Below are 20,880 nucleotides of genomic sequence, written 5' to 3' on the forward strand. Positions count from 1 at the left end.
TGTGACCTAGTACAACCATAAAATTTTAAATGTTTTTATTCACTGGTATCTTTTGGTTAGAGAGAAAAAGGAGGCGGGTAGTTGAGTGATTTTGGCGCACTGAAGATAGAAAAAAAGGCTGAGAGAGGGAGCTGGGGTGAGGAATTGATTTAAGTTGGACTAAAGGTGCGTTGTGACAGGGAACCAATAATCTTATACTTGTTGTAGTCATATTTAGAATAGGAATGTGATTGTGTAAATCCTAGTAGATATGGTAATGTATCTTATATTCCTATTAGGAGTAGATTATCTATTAAATGTTGTAATCCTAAAAGGAAAGGTTTTCACCTATACTTCTACTATAAATAAAGGCACAATGGGGTGAATCAAACACACCTCACAATTAAATCACTTTCTCTTCTCCCTCAACATTACTAGCCCCTTTTCTCTCTCCCTAAACCCTAGATCGTTCAATCAAATAAGCTTACAGTACGTTATCAGCACGCTTTTGCTAGGAGTTGAGGAATTGACGCATCGTAGGAGGAGGCTATCTTCAACCAAATTCAAGGGCTTATTTTTGCTTTTTGCTAATCAGGTACGCTTAAAATAAAAGAAGATATTTGAAACGTCCATGAAGCATGAAAACATTCCCCATGACGCATAAACCCCTCTATGTTTATATTTTCCTTCTGATATATATATATATATATATATATTGTATATGTTCATATATTTGTTTCATGCATCGCACAATTAAATTGTTGTTATGTGGAATATGTGAGTCAATGTATAAAATTAAATTAGAAGCATATTTAGGGTTTCCTCAACCCTAAGGGATTTTGAAAAAAGGGGAAATTAGACATGGTGCGGCAAACCCACCGCACCATCACTGTCCACATAGAAACCAAGCCTCCGCCTAGGGTCAATCTGATGGGCCTGAAGCCTTTCGCCCATTTGCACCATGGCTCGTGCTATTCAACCATCCCAGATTGGTTGGGTTTTTCCCCTGCATGCAATAACCTTTATGGTTGCTGGGTTTTGTGTTGCCCAGGCCCACATCCTGCACCTTGGCCCATGTTATGACCTGTGTCCTCCATGCTAGCCCACAAGGCTAGGCTTGGTCCCTGCAGCCCATTCTGTACATTGCAGCCAGCCCATGCGGTTGGGCTTCTCGTGCCAAACCCACAGGCTAGCTTTCGCTGGGCCTTGTGTTTTGCCCTCCCCTAGGCCAAAATTGAAACCCAACTGCTGTTGGGGTTTTTCTCCCTTCTCCCCCGTGGCCTGCAGCCTACTCCCGAGGCCTTTTTTGGGCCTTGCCTTTTACTCAAGGCACCCAACCCAAGTCCAAATATTTTTAGGGCTATATTTTCTATCCAATAATATTATTTAGCTTCTACAATCGACCCCGTATGGCCCAATTTATTGAATTAATTAAAAGTGACCTACAATCTATTAATCTAATAATGAATCCAAAATTATTGACCTGAAGATCACTTTTGGACATTAACGATTCAATAATTTACTTTTACACTTTGAACCGTGACAACTTTCATATTAACGAAGCTCTCACACTTGAGTTCCTGAAGAACCTCAAATCCACTATATTTAAATTAGTATATTGCATCTGTGTTTCTTGCAGGAACCTCTCATTATGAATTAATTGTTCATAAAAACTAATTTGAACCTGTAGTTTCAAATTTAGTGCCTTTGAAACCTGAAGTTTTCATTCAAAACATACCACATGAAACCTGTAACTTTCATGCATAAATTAAACCAATACATGTCTATAGAACCTACATGTTCTACGATATATGTCTATGGTTTACCATATGACTGCTCACGTTTTTTCCTCTGTTTTAAGGACATGTCGAACTTGAACAAGCTCGATTTCTCCGCTCTAGAAGTCTTTAGAAGAAACTATCTGAAGTGGGTTCAAGACGTGGAGCTCCATCTAACTGCAAAGGGTATTAAAGCCCCCATCGAGACACCTATTCCTGACAAACCTGTTGACAAACCTCATAAGGCTACTGTAATGATCTTCATTCGAAGACACATATATGATGCACTACAGACTGAGTATCTTGCTGAGGAAGACCTGCGCACCCTCTAGCTTGCTCTGGCCGACCATTTCAATCACTATAAAGACATATACTTGCCTGAAGCAAGACACGACTGGCAGCATCTTCGCTTCTAGGACTTTTAAGTCTATGAATGAATGCAAGTCTGAAGTTTGTAGAATCCATTCACTGTTGAAATTCTGCAAAGTGGAACTAACTGAATTAGATCTCCTAGAGAAGACATATTCAACCTTCCATGCCTTTAATATTGTCCTGCATCAACAATATAGGGCACATAAATTCACCATATTTTCATATTTGATCTCTGTTTTACTTCTCGTTGAAAAGCAGAACTAGCTTTTGATGAAGAATCATCAAGCTTGAGAAATTGGCTCGAACGCTGCGCTTAAAGCGCATGTGATTAATTCTAGTAGCCATAAACAACAAAAGAATTGTCATAGCCGTGGCAATGGGCGGCAAGCCCCACCATCAGTCCAAGGTCAACAGAGTGTCGCACCTAAGGGAAGAAATATGACCCAGCAGCGTCCACCACTCGACCTTAAGGCCCCAAACTTCAAGAACAAGGGCAAAGCTCTCGTTTAGCCTGTTTCTACTGAACTGGGCATGTCCTATCGTTGTGGATCAAATGATCATTGGTCGCGCGTATGCTGAGCTTCCCCTGAGGATATTGCTAAGCATCATTCCTGTCGTGAGTCTAACTTTGCACACGTATCATCCGGAAGATGCGACTACATCAATGGAGATATCAAATTTTCAGGAGGTGTCAGCTCCTATGGATCATGTTTTTAGGGTGTTTACCCCTAGTGGCCAAACCTACTAGGAGTGGCCGGCCCTACCCCCTATTTTTCTAGGTTTATGGTTTAATTTTGAACAATTTTTCTAAGTATTTGGAATAATTTGTTTGGTTTTGGTTTGTTTTGAATTATGAATTGTTATTTGAATGGATATTATTTTCTCGAATTGCTTATTTGAATGAATGGAATTATATTTATACATGTGACCAATTTAATCAATTTATTTCTAGGTATCTCTAGTGGGGAAGTTAGTTGTTGGCAGATAATGCAACCACGCACACCATCGTGTGTGAACAACACTATTTTACTAACTTAATACCCAAGAAAGCTCATTTGACAAATCTCTCAGGCTTATCCAACCTGATTGAAGGATATGGAAAGGCACGTATCATGTTGTCCAATGGTACAATCTTGACCATTAAGGAGACACTCTATTCTCCACGTTCTGGAAGAACGTTGCTGAGTTTTAAAGATATTCAAGATAATTAATATCATATTGAAATCACTGAAGATAATGGTTCTGAATTTCTTTGTATCACTTTATACGAATATGGCTAGAAGTGTATTCACGAGAAGTTGGAATGTTTGCTGAGTGAGTTGTACATCACAACCATTCGCGGCATAGAAGCCCACAGTGTGGCCGGTCGTATGCCTAAGTTCTAGGACACTTTGTTGCTTTGGCATGACCATTTGGGACATCCTGGGCGTGACATGATGTGCCATATCCTCAAATCTTCACACAAGCATAAGTTACATCGCTATGTTAGACTTCCGCCATGCAAAGCATGTTCTTTAGGGAAGTTGAATACTCAACCCTCATATACAAAGATTATTCACGACCCCCCTAAGTTTCTTCAGAGGATTCAAGGGGACATTTATGGACCTATCCAACCAACCTACGGACCATTTAGATACTTTATGGTGTTAGTTGATGCATCGACAAGATGGTCACATGTTTACCTGTTGTCCACACGCAACGCCACATTTGGTAAACTCCTAGCTCAAATCATTAAGCATAGGGCTCAACACCCTGATTATATGATTAAGTCAATTCGACTGGATAACGTTAGAGAGTTTACGTCATAGACTTTTGACGATTATTGCAGGTCAGTAGGGATTGATGTGGAACATCTTGTACCCAATGTTCACACCCAAAATGCCCTGGTAGAAGCTTTCATAAAGCGCCTTCAATTGATAGCTCAGACTTTGGTTATGAGAACCAAATTGCCGGTATTTGCCTGGGGCTATGCAATATTGCACTCAACTATGTTGGTCCACCTGAGGCCCACCGCTACTCAACCACATTCATCGTTATAGTTGGTCACTGGATACGAGCCTGATGTCTCGCATTTATGGGTGTTTGGGTGCACCATTTATGTGCGAATGCCGCCACCGTTAAGCACCAAAATGGGTACTCAGAGAAAAATGGGAATCTATGTTGGTTATGATTCGCTATCAATAGTTCGCTACTTAGAACCCTTGACATAAGGTCTCTTTACTGCACGTTTTGTGGATTGTCACTTTGATGAGATAGTCTTCCTGTCATTGGGGGGGGGGGTAGATAAGCATGCTAACGTTCACATAGAATACCGTGAATTGTTATGGTATGCTCTATGTCTCATTTAGATCCCCGCACTACCCAGACTAAAACTAAGGTGCGATGAATTATAGATCTTCAAAGCATGCCAGATGCTTTTAATGATCTAGCAAACGTGACAAGATCACATATACCCGCTGCAAATGCACCTGCAAGGATAGATGTACTCCACGTACGTCCACAACCCGCCTGGGAAGGTCGGACTGTCCCCGAAGGTGGGGAGGCCGCACCTTCCACGCGGCAAGGTACATTGGCAGCTAACCAATCATCTGTTTTGACCTTGAAGTGCGGCAGACCCCTTGATTTAAGGAATTCAACCCTGGAAGAAGAAGATGGCACCAACTAGTGACCCTAGTTTGAATTCGACCATCGCTCACTTATCTGTTCCAACGCATAAGGTTATTCTAGATTACGATGATGCTTCAAATGAAATATGCCAGCCTCCCGAAAATCACGAGATTTCGGTCCACTACGCAGTATTAGATGAGGTTTGGAATAGGAATGAGATGATCGTCGATGATGCATTCGCGTACTCAGCGGTTACTAACATCATGCTTAGCGATGACATTGAACCATGTTCCATCGATGAATGCCGACATAGAACCAATTGGTCAAACTGGAAACAAGCAATCCAGGTCGAACACGATTCGCTCACAAAACGTAAAGTGTTTGGACCTATTGTTCCTACACCACCATGCATGAAGCCCGTTGGCTACAAGTGCATTTTTGTGAGGAAGCGTAATGAGAAGAATGAAATAGTGCGATACAAAGCACGTCGTAGTGCAAGGCTTGTCTCAACGTCCTGGGATTGATTATGAGGAGACGTATTCCACCGTAATGGACGTTATAACGTTCCGCTACTTAATCAGTTTAGTAGTTTTCGAAAAACTGAATATGCAGCTTATGGACGTGGTAATCGCATATCTCTATGAGGATCTAGATACGGAAATTTACATGAAAGTTCAGAAGGACTTCTATTGACTGGTTCAAATAGTTCTAGACCACGGAACATTCTCTCAATTAGGTTGAGGAGGTCACTCTAAGGATTGAAACAATCTGGGTAGATGCAGTACAACCGTCTAAGTGAATATTTGACAAGTTAGGGTTATGTGAACAACGAATTATGCCCATGCGTGTTCATAAAGAAGTCATATTCCGGATTTGCAATTGTTGCAATTTATGTCGATGACATGAACCTTATCGGGACTACCGCAGAGCTTGAGGAAATTGCTGCACACTTGAAATTAGAATTTGAGATGAAGGATCTTGTGAAAACTCAATACTGTCTCAGCTTGGAGATCAAGCATTGTTCGAATGGAATCCTAATACATCAATTGAACTACACCCAAAAGGTGATGCGTCGTTTTAATGAGGATAAAGCGAAGCCTTAGAGTACACCCATGGTCGTTCGGACTCTAGATGCTAAACGAGGTCCCTTCTGTCCAAAGGAGGATGAAGAAGAGATTTTGGAACTCGAAGTTCCTTACCAAAGTGCAATTGGGGCTTATTGTACTTGGCTCAGTGCACTAGACCCGACATTAAATCTTTTGGCAAGATACAACAATGTGCCCACATGCAGGCACTGGAATAGTGTTAAAGACATTTTTTGCTACCTCAAGGGTACTACAGATTTGGACTTCTTCTATACCCACAAATCTTCGAGTGTTGCCACCCCCTATGGTCCTTGGATTGATTCTCGCCTTGTTGGTTACGCAGATGCTGGATATCTATCTAACCCACATAGGGCATGTTCTCAAATGGGTTATGTCTTTACCATTGGAGACATCGTTATATCTTGGAGGTCTACCAAGGAAACGCTAGTTGCGACTTCATTGAACCATGCTGAAATTCTCGCCCTGCATGAAGCAACGCGTAAGTGCTTTTGGCTAAGAGAAGTTATGGGACACATTCGAAGCACTAGTGGTCTTACATCAATCGTTGACCTTCCTACGACAATCTTTGAAGACAATGCAGCATGTATCGAGGAGTTAAAGAAGGGATACATTAAGGGAGACAACACCAAGCACATAGCGCCGAAGTTCTTTTACTCACACCAGCAGCAGCAGTATCAGAACATTGAAGTCAAGAAAATCTATTCCCAGGACAACCTGGCTGATCTCTTCATCAAGTCATTGCCCAAGTCTACTTTTCAAAAGCTCATCCAAGGAATCGATATGCATAAATTATCTGAGTTGAATCGCTTGTAGTTTTCTTATTTAGAGGTTGTGTTTAACTTAGGGGGAGTATCTAGAAGCATACTCACATGATCTTAATGTACTTTTGTTCCTACGATTAGGAGCATTTTTCCCACTGGGTTTTTGCTACCTAATGAGGTTTTAATGAGGCACCCGTCCTGTGATGTTCATACTTCATTGAGTTCACTACTTTCGTCCTGTTTGATGTTTGTTTTAAGACATTATGCATACTTCTCACTTTTCTCCTTAGTCTATGGGTTTTTTCCCATGCCTTGGCTTTTACCAGAGTGAGGTTTTGTGAGTTTTACTACAAATGTGTACTTCAAATAAATTTGAGACTCGCGATCACCCGTTGTTTTGATGACTTCATCAACTATTCTACCTTATTTGCTGAAGATCTGATGCGATGGTTTGTTGAGTATTTACACACATAAGGGGGAGTGTTGCAGTCATATTTAGAATAGGAATGTGATTGCGTAAATCCTATAGATATGGGAATGTATCTTATATTCCTATTAGGAGTAGATTACCTATTAAATGTTGTAATCCTAAAGGGAAAGGTTTTCACCTATCCTTCTACTATAAATAAAGGCACAATGGGGTGAGTCAAACACACCTCACAATTAAATCACTTTCTCTTCTCCCTTAATATTGTCGGCCCCCCCTCTCTCTCTTTAAACCCTAGATTGTTCAATCAAATAGGCCTACAACAATATCTTTAATTTTTTTTGGTTTATTGGGTTTGTTTTTATTTCCAAGAAAGGGAAAGATTAAGGTTGTCTTCGTTGGGAAAGAGAGAAAGAATGGGAGCTGGTGAAGGGTGGGAGGGTTTGGTTTCAAATGAATTGATTGGGACCCAATAAATCATATACCTTTTATTTTCTTTGGTTCACTGTGTGTTTTTTTCGGAGAGAGAGGGATAGCTAGGAATGGGAGCTAGGGTGAGGAATCAATTTCAGCTGGAGTGAAGGTGCGTTATGACTATGACACGGTAATCTTATACGTTTAATTTTTGAGCAAATTGTAGAATGGTCCCTCAACTTTAACTCAATTGAAGCAATGGTCCCTCAACTAAAAATCCATGAGCATCGATCCCTTAATTCATCAAAAAGTCCAGTTATGGTCATTTTCGTCAATTCCCTTAGAAGTCCGTCAAATTGAATCATGTTGTGAGGATCGTTGCTACAATTGGGTTAAAGTCAAGGGACCATTGCTCCAATTGGGTTAAAGTTGAGGGATCATTTCTTCAATTGGGTTAAAGTTGAGGGATCATTGCTAAAAAAAAAAAAATCATTTGTTTTCCATATTTGCCTCTTGATTCAGCCTCACGTGTGGCACGTGACTCATTTTGACCGAAGTTTTAATGGAGTTGACAAAAAGGACCATAACTGCACGTTTTGATGAGTTAAGGGATTCATGGTCATGAATTGTTAGTTGAGGGACCATTGCTCCAATTGAGTTAAAATTGAAGGACTATTGCTATAATTTTTTTTTTTGTCCACTGGGTGTGTTTTCATTGCCGAGATAGGGAAAGATTAGTGTTGTCTTCGCTAGGAAAGAGAGGCAGACAGAGGGAGCTGATGAAAGGTGTGAAGGCTCGAATTGATGAGGCTTGAAGTTATGGTTAGGTTGAAGCTGGCAATGGTGGTTCATCATGAAGCTCTGAAGAAACTGAGATTACGAAGGTTAGTCTCTGTAAAAACTAAAACCTCTGTTATAATCCATATCCATTTCCATTCCATTTTGGTGTTTATAATTCTAGGATTTGAATCCATAATGGTAGGTGGTTACCACTAGACTTGGTTGAAATTATGAAATTGGATTATATATATATATATATATATATATATATAGATGCAAAACTTGTGCTAGATTGTGATAAGTTGTGTAGATTTGTAGCAGGAAGACATAGAATTGTAACTCGATGAGGAATGAATTAGAAACAGACGAAATTGTGGTGGAAAGAGAGGATGTACATGTTGGGGATCATTCTAGTGTATGGGATCAATCTCGTGCACGAAGGGGTTGAATTAGTTTTCCAATGGTAGACAATGAATTGAAATCGAAATTAAAAATGGAGTTTGAGTTGTCGGATGAATGGTATACATTTTAAAACAATTACGGACTTGCAACAGGTTTGGGATTCAGGAACATAGTAGTAAAAGGTCCAGTGATAGTGAATGTTGGTTAAGGAAAGAATTTATTTATTGCAAAGAAGGCAAGAAGAGGGTAGATGTTAGTCCCAAATGTCAAGGTAGGAATAGAGACGCTAGAACTGACTGCAAGGCGAAAGTTGTTCTGGATAAGGGAATTTGTTGTGAAAAGTTTGTTGTAATGGTTTTCAATGAAGGAAACAACCATCCTATTCAAGTGCGTTACACTTATTTAGATCATATCGTCGGGTTTCAGAGGCAAGGATATGTATAACGACAAACACTAATTGCGAACTCATCTAATCGGGCATGATGTGAAAAGGTTGAATGAGCATTTTGAGGATGAGAAAGAGAAAAAGGGATTCATTCTATTTGAAGATGGAGTGACGAAGGCGGAACACTTGGCAAGTTCTTTTAGGTGGATGCTAAGTCTTGACGTGCTTACAACCATTTTGGTGATGTGATTGTATTTGACATCACTTTCAACACCAATGTGTATGGGATGATGTTTCTCCTTTGTTAGGAGTTAATAACCATGGTCAAACCACGGTTTTGGGTTTTGCATTCTTGAAAAATGAAAATAACCGAGAACTTTTAGTGGTTGTTTGAAGAAATGCTTAAAGCTCTACTGAGTAAGCCACTGAAGTCATAATTGTAGATCAAGATGTAGCGATAGCGAAGGCAATTAGCAACAAACTACCAACCACCTTTCATCGGTACTGCATATGGCATATTATTAACAAGTTCAATGACAAGGGTTGGGTTGAGGGCATTTTCAAGGATTTGCATGAGTGTGTATAGGATATCAAAAGCAAAGAAGAATTTGAGGCAAGGTTGAAGGTGCTGGTAGAAGAACATAAGTTGGTTGGTAAAGTGTGGCTTGAGGACATGCAAATTGGGTTTCAGAATTTTGTATGCATGTTTTTTCGCCAGAGTGTTGAGCAGTGAACACGCGGAGAGTTCTCTTTCATTTTTTCAAGCAGTATGTGCATCAAAAGCACTCTTTGATTAAATTCATCATTTAGTTTAATCAAGCTTTTGGATGAAAACATCAAAAATAGGTGGTTGGTGACCATAACGATGAAAATCATGCCTCGTTATTGCAGCTTCACACCCCAATGGAAGCTCAAATCGCCAAATTGTACATGTTCGAAATGTGCCCTAAAACCAATCATATAATGATACTTTACGGACATTTCAAACTAATGTAGTTTAAATGTAAAGGGCAAAGATTATTGTTTGAGCCGTCTCATATAAATGTTACATGCTTAAACGATAAGTCCAAGGAATATGTGATTGGAAGAATGCGATCTAAAGAAGTTAGATTCATGAGACCATTCTTTCGTTGACACATCCTAAACGTTCCTGATCATAGGATTGTCAATTGGGCATTGACAGTCCGTTAAGATCAGTACGTGCTATGTCTTCTCTCAGGGAGAGTGACTAGTCTCGAGTCATTGGTGTGTGTAACATCAAGACAAGTACGTAGGTGCTCAATAGAGAATGAGTTCACTGAACACGATCAACGAAGAGTTCTCATATTCATGTCACATGAGAACTCATGGTTGGGATAATGCAAATTAGTCTTTTGACCTGAGGCATCACAGTTGTCTTGTGGTTAGGTCCTTAATCTTTGATTATGTCAAAGTCACTCCATCAGGAGGGTGTCCATGGCATCGTTGGGGTTAAGCCACTTAGCCATGGAGGCAAGTGAATGCGCAACAAGGGATCTCTAACCTTCAAACTGTTTGAGGGAGAATACTCTATGATATGATTAAGAATCTTTGGCCAAAGTATGAATGAGATTTAGGAATGTGTTCCAAATCACATTCAAGGTAATCATATAAGCACAAGACTCACATTGGATAGTAGACATGAATAAACTATCAAACCAAACAATGTGGTCAAGAGTATTGTATTAGAGAAAGACCGTATTGCATTTGTAATCCTAAAACTGAATAGGTTCTCCACCTCTTCTGATTAGCTTGGGTAACCATGACATGCTGCTAGGCGTCAACCATGGTTTGTGGAAGCCCTAAAAGTGTATTATCACTAACGGGAGAATTGAAAGTAAGTTTCAATTCACAATCGATTTGAAAGAGTTTGAATCGCCCACTGCCTCGCTAAAAGGAACCTAATGGATCGTACACCGTGTAAGGTAGAGATTGAAGATTCAACGGAGATGAGTAAGAATAATTAAATGGTTTAATTATTTATGGCAAGGATTAATTAATATGTTAATTAATCAAACGAATAAGTTCGTTAAAGACCTCGGGATAGTTTTGGACCTTAAGGCCTAATGGGCTTCGAACGTCAAGTCCATTGACTTAAGTTGTATGAAAACTTAATGAATAATGATTCATAAAGGCCCAAATAGCCCAAAAAATCCCCTTAGGCCGGCCATTTAGAGGAGGGTAGTGAACTTGGCTTAATTGCAAGTTTGCCACTCCATTGTGAGGTGGTATAAAGACATCTTTATAGCCATTTCATCCTAAGGGTTTTCTAAGGCGTAAGGATGAGAACACAAACTCTCCTTTCTCTCTAGAAATGGCCGGCCACCCTTGAGGAAAACATCTAGCAATCTTACTTCCTCAAGGTCACTCATTTCATCTACAATATGCCTTGGTGTGGAGACTTAGAGGTTCTCAATTTTGGGAACGTGGAGAAACCTTTTCATCCATCCAAATCCATGGATCTAAGATGCAAGGAATGAAGGCCCTCTCTTTGGGTGATTAGCCTTTGCTTATGCAAAGAGGAATCTACAAAGGTATTGATTTCTCAACTCACTTTGTTTTGAGTTGAGTCTTGGTTCACCTATCTACTAGGCTTTGAAGTTCATGGGTTAAGTTTTGTTTTTGAGTGCATATAAACATGATTCCGCCTTTTAATTGTTAATTGCATGTTGTTGATGTTGCTCAAATGAACTTGTTTTTCACAAATCTTCCTTCAAGTGGTATCAAGAGCCTAAGTCTAGTAGTTGGTGAATCCTTTTGGGTTTTGTAGTTCATAGTTTGTGATTTGAATGTTGTAATTGTTACAAGCTTTATTCTTGCTTCTTTGAATGTAAATTTTGTTAGAAAATTTGCCATCTCAAATGTTGTAGATGTAGTTCATATGAGCATGAATTTTGGAGCTAAAATTTGGTGCCATGTTTTTGGGGAAATTCGGCCAAATCCAAAGGGTGGATTTTTTGGGTTCTTGTTTGACTTGTTAAAAGTGTTTTAAAGTGACTTTTGGAACCCCTATGTACCCTAGTATGGTTGTATGTTATTTCCCTTAAGTTTGAGTGGTTTTGGTATGTTTTTGGGTGAAGAATGTTCATGGAGCTCTTACGGGTTTTCATGGATGTTCTTCATTGTTCTTGATATGTTCTTGCCAAGAACAAAAGGTTTGGTGTTTTGATTCAAAGTTTTGATTTATTTCATAAAGTTTTTGTTTTGAAATATTTCTTATGTTTAAATATCTTAGATATTTGTTTTGAAAAATTAAAGAAATTTTAGTGGGTAGGTGTGTAATGATTTATTCCATTTCACACACCCCACTTACAAAACTTTGAAATTTTTTATATACTTTGTTTCAAATGGCCGGCCACCCTACTCAATTAGGGTCCTTGTGGGGCTTTTATGCAATTACATAAAGTTTTGATACTTTTGTGTATTTGTACTTTGACCCAAAAGTTTACGTTTTTACGTAAAGGTCCAAAATCACTAAAAGGACAAATTGTTTTGCTCCTTTAATGAAGTTTTAGCTTTTGTGGAAATTTTTGGGTTCTAGTTGTAATTACATGAAGTAGTGGACTTTTGTGTTTTTTACAAAGTGACCCCAAAAGTTTAAGTTTTTGCAAAATAGCCCAAAAGTTGAGGTTAATTGCACTATGGCCCAAACAAGTTGAGGTCATAGCATTTTGGCCCAAATTAGGTAGAGAACAAAATTGTTTTGTCTCTTTAAATGAGAATTGGATTTTCATTTCATTTAGCTCCATTTAAATCAATTCTATGGATACAAAAACCAAATGAAAATGTTGCATTCAAGTTTAATTAGTTAAAGCGTTAATTAATTAAAGAAAGGGTGATTATGAACCTAAGCCTACTATAATTGAGCTATGTGAAAGGCCGTTTCAAATTTGTTTGAACCATGGGAATGTGTAGATTAAATTTTGGTTGTAATTTGATATGATCAATTGTTGTAAAAGAGCATAAGCTCTTCTTTACTTTAAAGTAATTTGATTTGATCAATTGTTGTAAAAGAGCATAAGCTCTTATTTACTTTGAAGTACTCCTTTCTTGTTTTATTCGATATGCATGAAATTGGAGTAGTAGGGTCCAACGCCCTAAGACAACACGCCTTAATGTGATTAAACGCGTAACTAAAATCAATCTCCATCCCTAGACCGAGATTAACACTAGGCTCGTGTTGAATCGAATAAAAGGTTCATAGTCATCCTAAGGCCCTAAGGCAACTATATAGTCCATCAATGAATGCAAACCTTATGTTAGTAGTATCATATACTCTTGCTTTAAAAACCGTTTTAAAAGCTTACTGGGAGTATTATATACTACTAAATCAATCATATGGACCAATAGTTGTAATAGGACCAAAATGTTTTAATTGGATTAAAATGTATGTTTATATGTGATGAGACCTAAAACCCTCAACAAACCATTATTAAGTTGATAAGCGAGAGATGCTTTGAACATCTCTTCGTAGGCCTTCCACCGTGGTGGGCTCCAATCGTTTGTGACTCATGCACCGGCTTCACCCTATAATGGGGAAGTACAAAGTATGTGCTTACATCCAGGAGGAGTCCATAAACATATGATGCGGTGAGTGTAGACAACGAGTATGACCAACATGATATAATTCTGAGGTTGTGCTTGAACCTCTACATAAACTAAGCATGGTGGGAATAACTTAACTAAGTGCAATGGTGCCAACATGATATAATTCTGAGGCATTCATTCTCTAGAGGCCAAACTAGATGGGTAATTACAAGAGTTGTAAATGACTAAAGTGTTATTCTCTCATCATTATTTTTGCTAACCAAAATGATATAATTCTGAGGTGGGCTTGGTAATGGTGAGTCTCCCATACCCTGCTAAGAGTTCAACAAAACTCTCGAATTCCGATGAGGGATATGGAATTTGCCAAAAATAGTGGGTGGTGCTATTTGATTTAAAGACCCGAATCAAATGGCTTAAAATCAATCAATTTATATTCGTTATGTATTTGTTTACCAATATATTTGCAAACGCTATCCAAAACTTGACAAAGAAAAACCGAACGCTTTAGCTTCCGGACTTAGTTCTACAATCCCATAGATTGTCTTTAATGACTTGTAGATGTAACTAAGTAGTCTCATCCTCACAATCTTCCTATTGATAATGTATCATTGGAAGAATATGTTAGATAAGTCTAACATAAGAAGAACAACACTTTTAATGTCATAATTCTTCAAATACAAATTGTTGTATGAAGAAATAAGAGTTGCTTTGAACAACCCTTAATCAACACAAACTCTAGTGCTTATCTCTTTGTTACACGAACAAGGAACTTGAGAAGTAAGCACAAGGGCATGGACACTTTATGTGCCATGATTCTTCACTTACAAATTGTTGTATGAAGAAATGAGAGTTACCTTGAACAACTCTTGAAAGTTTGTTATTATGTTTAGAACATAATGGTTGGTTGAAAAAAATAGTCCATTTATATGGACTTATGATGATTTTGAATCATTGAGTGTTGAAGTGTTAAACCACTTAACGAGACGGAAACTAGGCAAGGACTTCACCTTTGTGTCCCTATCCTAATGGTTCACTAAGTTTATTGTAAACTATATAGTGAACAATAACCGCACGCTCTCCAAATTGTTTGATGTGTATAACACATTTGAAATAAGTTTCAAGAGAGATAGTGGGAGTTTAGGGACCATGACTATTGTAGTCAAAAGGGAAGTCAAATGAAGAAGGCAAAATAACTCCAAGGGAACAAACTTTCTTTATGAAAGGATGGACATTGGAAGGGGTATTTGCAAGAAATGTCTTGCAAGTGTCAAGAACACACCTTTTGAAGGTGTTGTAAAATGTTCTTGAAAAGTTCATAACAGTTCGTTCTTCTACTTTGAATGCATGATTCTGTATTAGTAACTATGTTTTACAATTGTTGTAAAAGTGTGCTAATAAGAAGTAGAAGATTAATGAGAGAAGAGAAAGTACTTCACATTCCAAACGTGAATCGAATATAGATCTCTGCGAAAGCGGATTGTACTTACTTCCTCATATGAATTACCAAAGAAATTGGAAAAACCAAAGATTGTCTTTACGTCCCAATTTTAAAGGAACATAATTCCGTCACAGTTGTAGAGATGGATGAATGTTTTGTTTGACAAAACATTGTTCTTTATTAATGAATGATTAGATTATGGTAATCTAATTAATTGTCTCTGTAGTAGAGATGATGTGGTAGTGTTAACTGTTTAAGAATATAATGATGCTTAAAACCCAAAAGGTTGCAAGGTAGTGACTAATCCCAACTGAGTTGTGATACCTCTAAAACATAAGTTACGAGTTGGTCATAGATGGATGCTTTGGATCGTTAGATCCGGATCCAATACCTTCTTGTTAAAATTGTATAGAGGCGAAATGTTCGAATCTTTATTCTTTTGGAAAGAAGAAAGAATCACAAAGTTGTTGAGGTTAATTCACTTAGATGTTAGTGGCACTTGTCCACAACATAATACTACTCATGTTGTATGACATTCACCGAAGATCACTCTCGGTTGGACTATAGTTTATTTTGAATAAACACAAGTCCGAATACTTTGCAAAAGGTTTCAAAGAATTCAAGAAATGTAAGTAGATGAGTAAGACGTCTAAAGTATTTACCTCCTTAGATTTGATCCAAGGAAAAAGTAACACTTTAGATTAATTTCCTTGAAAAGTATCAAGGAAAGTAGCATCGTAAGATAATGAATTTCTCCATTAGGAGAAGAATGAACATAAATAAGATTTAGTTCGTTGGACATTATGAATTACCCATATATATATGATATATACTTCTAAGACATGTTAGTTGTAGAGATCCATCCATCATGGATCTTAGCAAGCTAGTGGGAGATATATACTTCTAAGATTGAGGGGCTGAAGTGAAGAATGGAATAGTACATCATATAGAAATTTGGATCATCAAAGGAAGCCCAATTTAATTAGGCTGTGCAAAGCATGCAGGGATGTTGTTCCCAAAAGAAATTGGGTTTTGAGCAAAGGATTTTTTAAAGAAAAGAAAGAAAGAAAAGAAAGAGGGCACATATAAGAGGGTGGAGCCCAGCGTCGCAAGAGAGGAAGAAAAAGGGGAGATATCACGCACACACTTAAGTGCTTTTTCTTCATGTCATCAAATTCATCCATATTTGTCATTAGTTTAATCATGAACTAAGTCCTTTTGCTAGGACTAGGGTGTACTCTTATCATGAACATATAATTCTCGTTATTATATATTAATATCAATTACTTTCCATGTTGAGTAATTGTTATTGTGCTTTGTTGTTATCAAATAATTGGTCATTATTTGTGTGAAGAACTAAATTGTGATTTACAGGTTGAGTTTAGTAGATTGCTTCTCATAACAAATACCATGAATTACATAATTGAGTAGACATACTGGTTATGATTTGTGTAGTATCGTGTAATTATCCATTAAGCGTAAAGGGTTTCGGTTATCTTTATCTGTGGCTAGACATAGCTTGGGTAGATAGTTAGAAACACAGTTAGTATATTCTGATAGGAAATATTGACGAATCAAGGGATAATTGCTAGCAACATGGGAATAATTTGATGCTAATATGAATAACGGGATTAGATGGGATTGAGAATGAGGAACCTGATGTCCTAGTGCTTCCATATATTAATCTTGCATAATTCATTCACTTTTACTTCATGCTTGATCAGTTGTTTTTTTCCTTTCATTTCGTTTCTTTGCATCTTAGAATTTGTCAACATAATCCTCCTTTTATTTAAGTTTAGTTTGAAGTCAATCTCAATAGTAAATTTAGGTTAATCCAATCCTTGATTGAATGGGACTCTACTTATCACTATATTACTTGGACGATATTGTACACTTGCAATTATCAACAACAATGCTTTAGCTCTCTTTCAGGTTTTGGGAGCAATTTGGGCCCCTTGCTGATTTTAAGGAGATTTCTTCCCCTTTGCCGAATTTTAGGAATGCTTTTGAGCTTCCTTTGCTTGAATTGTGCCACATGTCGTTGATGAATTGTCCATTTGTGATTAGTCATATGCCACATGGAGCTTTGTGATGCATCATTTATATGCAACAAAATTTACATGTCTACAAATGCCCCCACTTCAAGGTGCATTGTAGGCATGTGCTTGTTAAATGTAGGAAACATATTTTGAAGTCCTGCAATGTGAATGTTCTAACTCAAGGGTTATTGAGACTTGATCTTGAATTAGTTCTTGAACGAAACATTTCTTCAAGGGCCGTTGAGGCTTGATCTTGAACGAAATGAAAATTTTCTTCAAGGGCTGTAGAGGCCTAATCTTGAATGAAAATTTTGAAAATGGATAAATCAGCACATACTTATTGTGCGTATTGATTTTTCATAATTTTTTTTTACAAAATACATTTGGTGTATTTTGGGACTTGAATTTTTTCCTTGTAGGTATGTGAAAAAATGCTTTTCCTCCCTTAGGTAGGAGTTTCCTTCAATTTTGGTAATGAGGGTGATTTCCTTCAAGATGCTGGAAAGGTTTAGTGATTTCCTTCAACGTTTTGGAAAAGATTTAATGCTTGTCCTTGGGTAAGTAGGATTTGCATTTTTTTTTTCCTTTTCCTTTCCATTTTTTCGGCCAAGGGGGTGTTTTCCTTCTTGGTTTGGGAAACTTGAAAACTTGTCCTTGCCTTGGAGGGATTCCCTTTTGTATTTTGGCAATGAAAGGTACTTTCCTTTGATGTTTTGGAAATTGTGAAGCCCTTTCCTTATATCTTTGTTTCCTTTCCTTTTCCTTGCTGATTTTTTGGTGCAAAAAATAGCATTTTTTCACCTTTATTGCCGTGCATAAGCATTGCGTTTTTGCTTGGAATTTGTTTCCTTCTTGTAGCTAGAAGTGCTTCATTCTTTTGATTTTCCTTTTGCTATTTGGTATGTATTTCCCTTATAGCATTATGAAACAATTGACCCTTATTCATTGTTGTGTTGCTTTCAAGTGCAAATATAAGCATAGTAGAATGGCACAAGTAAGGGTGCCGAACCACAGGGACTGATTAGACCTCTACAAATTACTAGTTGAAGGAAGATTTGTGAAAAACAAGTTCATTTGAGCAACATCAACAACATGCAATTAACAATTAAAAGGCGGAATCATGTTTATATGCACTCAAAAACAAAACTTAACCCATGAACTTCAAAGCCTAGTAGATAGGTGAACCAAGACTCAACTCAAAACAAAGTGAGTTGAGAAATCAATACCTTTGTAGATTCCTCTTTGCATAAGCAAAGGCTAATCACCCAAAGAGAGGGCCTTCATTCCTTGCATCTTAGATCCATGGATTTGGATGGATGAAAAGGTTTCTCCAAGTTCCCAAAATTGAGAACCTCTAAGTCTCCACACCAAGGCATAATGAAGAAGAAATGAGTGAGCTTGGAGGAGTTTGATTGCTAGATGATCCCTCCAAGGTGGCCTAAATTTTAGAGAGAAAGGAGAGCTTGTGTTCTCATCCTTTCCCCAAAAACAACCCTTAATGAATTTTAGGCTATAAAGTCCTTTATATAGTCCCTTCAAATAAGTGACCTAATGGACCAAAAGCCCTATTCTTCTAACATGGCCGGCCTATAGGGTTTATTGGGCTTTCAAGCCCTTTGTTTATTCAAGTTGTCATACAACTTGAGTTAATGGGCTTGACATTCAAATCCCATTGGGCCTTGCGGCCCAAAACTAACCCGAGGTCTTTAACGAACTTATTCGTTTGATTAATTAACATATTAATTAATCCTAGCCTTAGATAAATAATTAAACCATTTAATTATTCTTACTCATCTCCGTTGTTTCTTCAAACTCTACCTTACACGGTGTACGATCCATTAGGTTCCTTTTAGCGAGGCAGTGGGCGATTCAAACTCTTTCAAATCGATTGTGAATTGAAACTTACTTTCAATTCTCCCGTTAGTGATAATACACTTTTAGGGCTTCCACAAACCATGGTTGACGCCTAGCAGCATGTCATGGTTACCCAAGCTAATCAGAAGAGGTGGAGAACCTATTCAGTTTTAGGATTACAAATGCAATACGGTCTTTCTCTAATACAATACTCTTGACCACATTGTTTGGTTTGATAGTTTATTCATGTCTACTACCCAATGTGAGTCTTGTGCTTATATGATTACCTTGAATGTGATTTGGAACACATTCCTAAATCTCATTCATACTTTGGCCAAAGATTCTTAATCATATCATAGAGTATTCTCCCTCAAACAGTTTGAAGGTTAGAGATCCCTTGTTGCGCATTCACTTGCCTCCATGGCTAAATGGCTTAACCCCAACGATGCCGTGGACACCCTCCTGATGGAGTGACTTTGACATAATCAAAGATTAAGGACCTAACCACAAGACAACTGTGATGCCTCAGGTCAAAAGACTAATTTGCATTATCCCAACCATGAGTTCTCATGTGACATGAATATGAGAACTCTTCGTTGATCGTGTTCAGTGAACTCATTCTCTATTGAGCACCTACGTACTTGTCTTGATGTCACACACACCAATGACTCGAGACTAGTCACTCTCCCTGAGAGAAGACATAGCACGTACTGATCTTAACGGACTGTCAATGCCCAATTGACAATCATATGATCAGGAACGTTTAGGATGTGTCAACGAAAGAATGGTCTCATGAATCTAACTTCTTTAGATCGCATTCTTCCAATCACATATTCCTTGGACTTATCGTTTAAGCATATAACATTTATATGAGACGACTCAAACAATAATCTTTGCCCTTTACATTTAAACTACATTAGTTTGAAATGTCCGTAAAGTATCATCATATGATTGGTTTTAGGGCACATTTCCAACAATCTCCCACTTGCACTAGAGCCAATCAGCTTAGTCATCATTGATGATACCTCTTCTGTAATTCATTTCATAAATGGCTGAGTAGTAGGCCTAAACAATGGATATCTATATGTTATTCATAGAAGCAACCTTGAGAATAACGACGTCACCATTATACATGATTCTCAATCATGTGGTTCAGTCTTTCATTTGAGTTCGGACCTTGATGAGACCTTGATTCCCTGGCTTGAGCTATCGCCCCATTAGTGTCATACACTTTCTGGTTGGAACCGAATGGAGAGTTCATGAATGAACTTTCCCATCCAAACAACAATGTTGTAAGCTTCTATATGGCAATATATTTTGCATACATGATGGAACACAGTAAAGTCATTTACTTCTAATGTTTCCACCCAAATATCTCTTTAGTCATAATAAAGAGATATCTCATTATCACTTCATTCATAATGAAGAGATATTCTATGATGGATTAGATTCATAATCTATTACATTTACGCTTCCATTACGTTACTCTAATTCTTCCTCATTCTTGAGGAATCCATCCTTAGTATTTCTTAAATACCTAAGGATTCACTTGACAGTTGCCATGGTTCTGATCCTGGGCTTGCACTGATATCATCTTGTACCGTTCTAGGTACAACTTATATCAATGTTTTCATACAATATGAAATACATAAATCACCTTTCTGCGTATGCATAAAGGATTCTATTTACGCATTATTTCTTTGGGAGTTCCTAGTCTCACTAGAATTGTCATTCTAATTGAAGTTTATCATCATATGAGAAACTTCCTAGCATCTCATTGTCTATTTTAGGGATTGATATAATCCAATTATATCTTGAAATCTATCATTATAGATTTCCATCCCATGTATATAGACTATGTCTCCCATATACATTCTATCATTATAGAATGTTTAAAGTCATAACTTTAACGATGAAGAATTCCTTTCATTTTCAAAATTAATATATATCATGTATATATATTCAAATTTAG

The sequence above is a fragment of a genome, unplaced genomic scaffold (genome assembly GCF_019419815.1).
Source record: "Pyrus x bretschneideri cultivar Hongxiangsu unplaced genomic scaffold, Pyrus_bretschneideri_v1 Contig105, whole genome shotgun sequence".
NCBI lineage: Eukaryota > Viridiplantae > Streptophyta > Magnoliopsida > Rosales > Rosaceae > Pyrus > Pyrus x bretschneideri.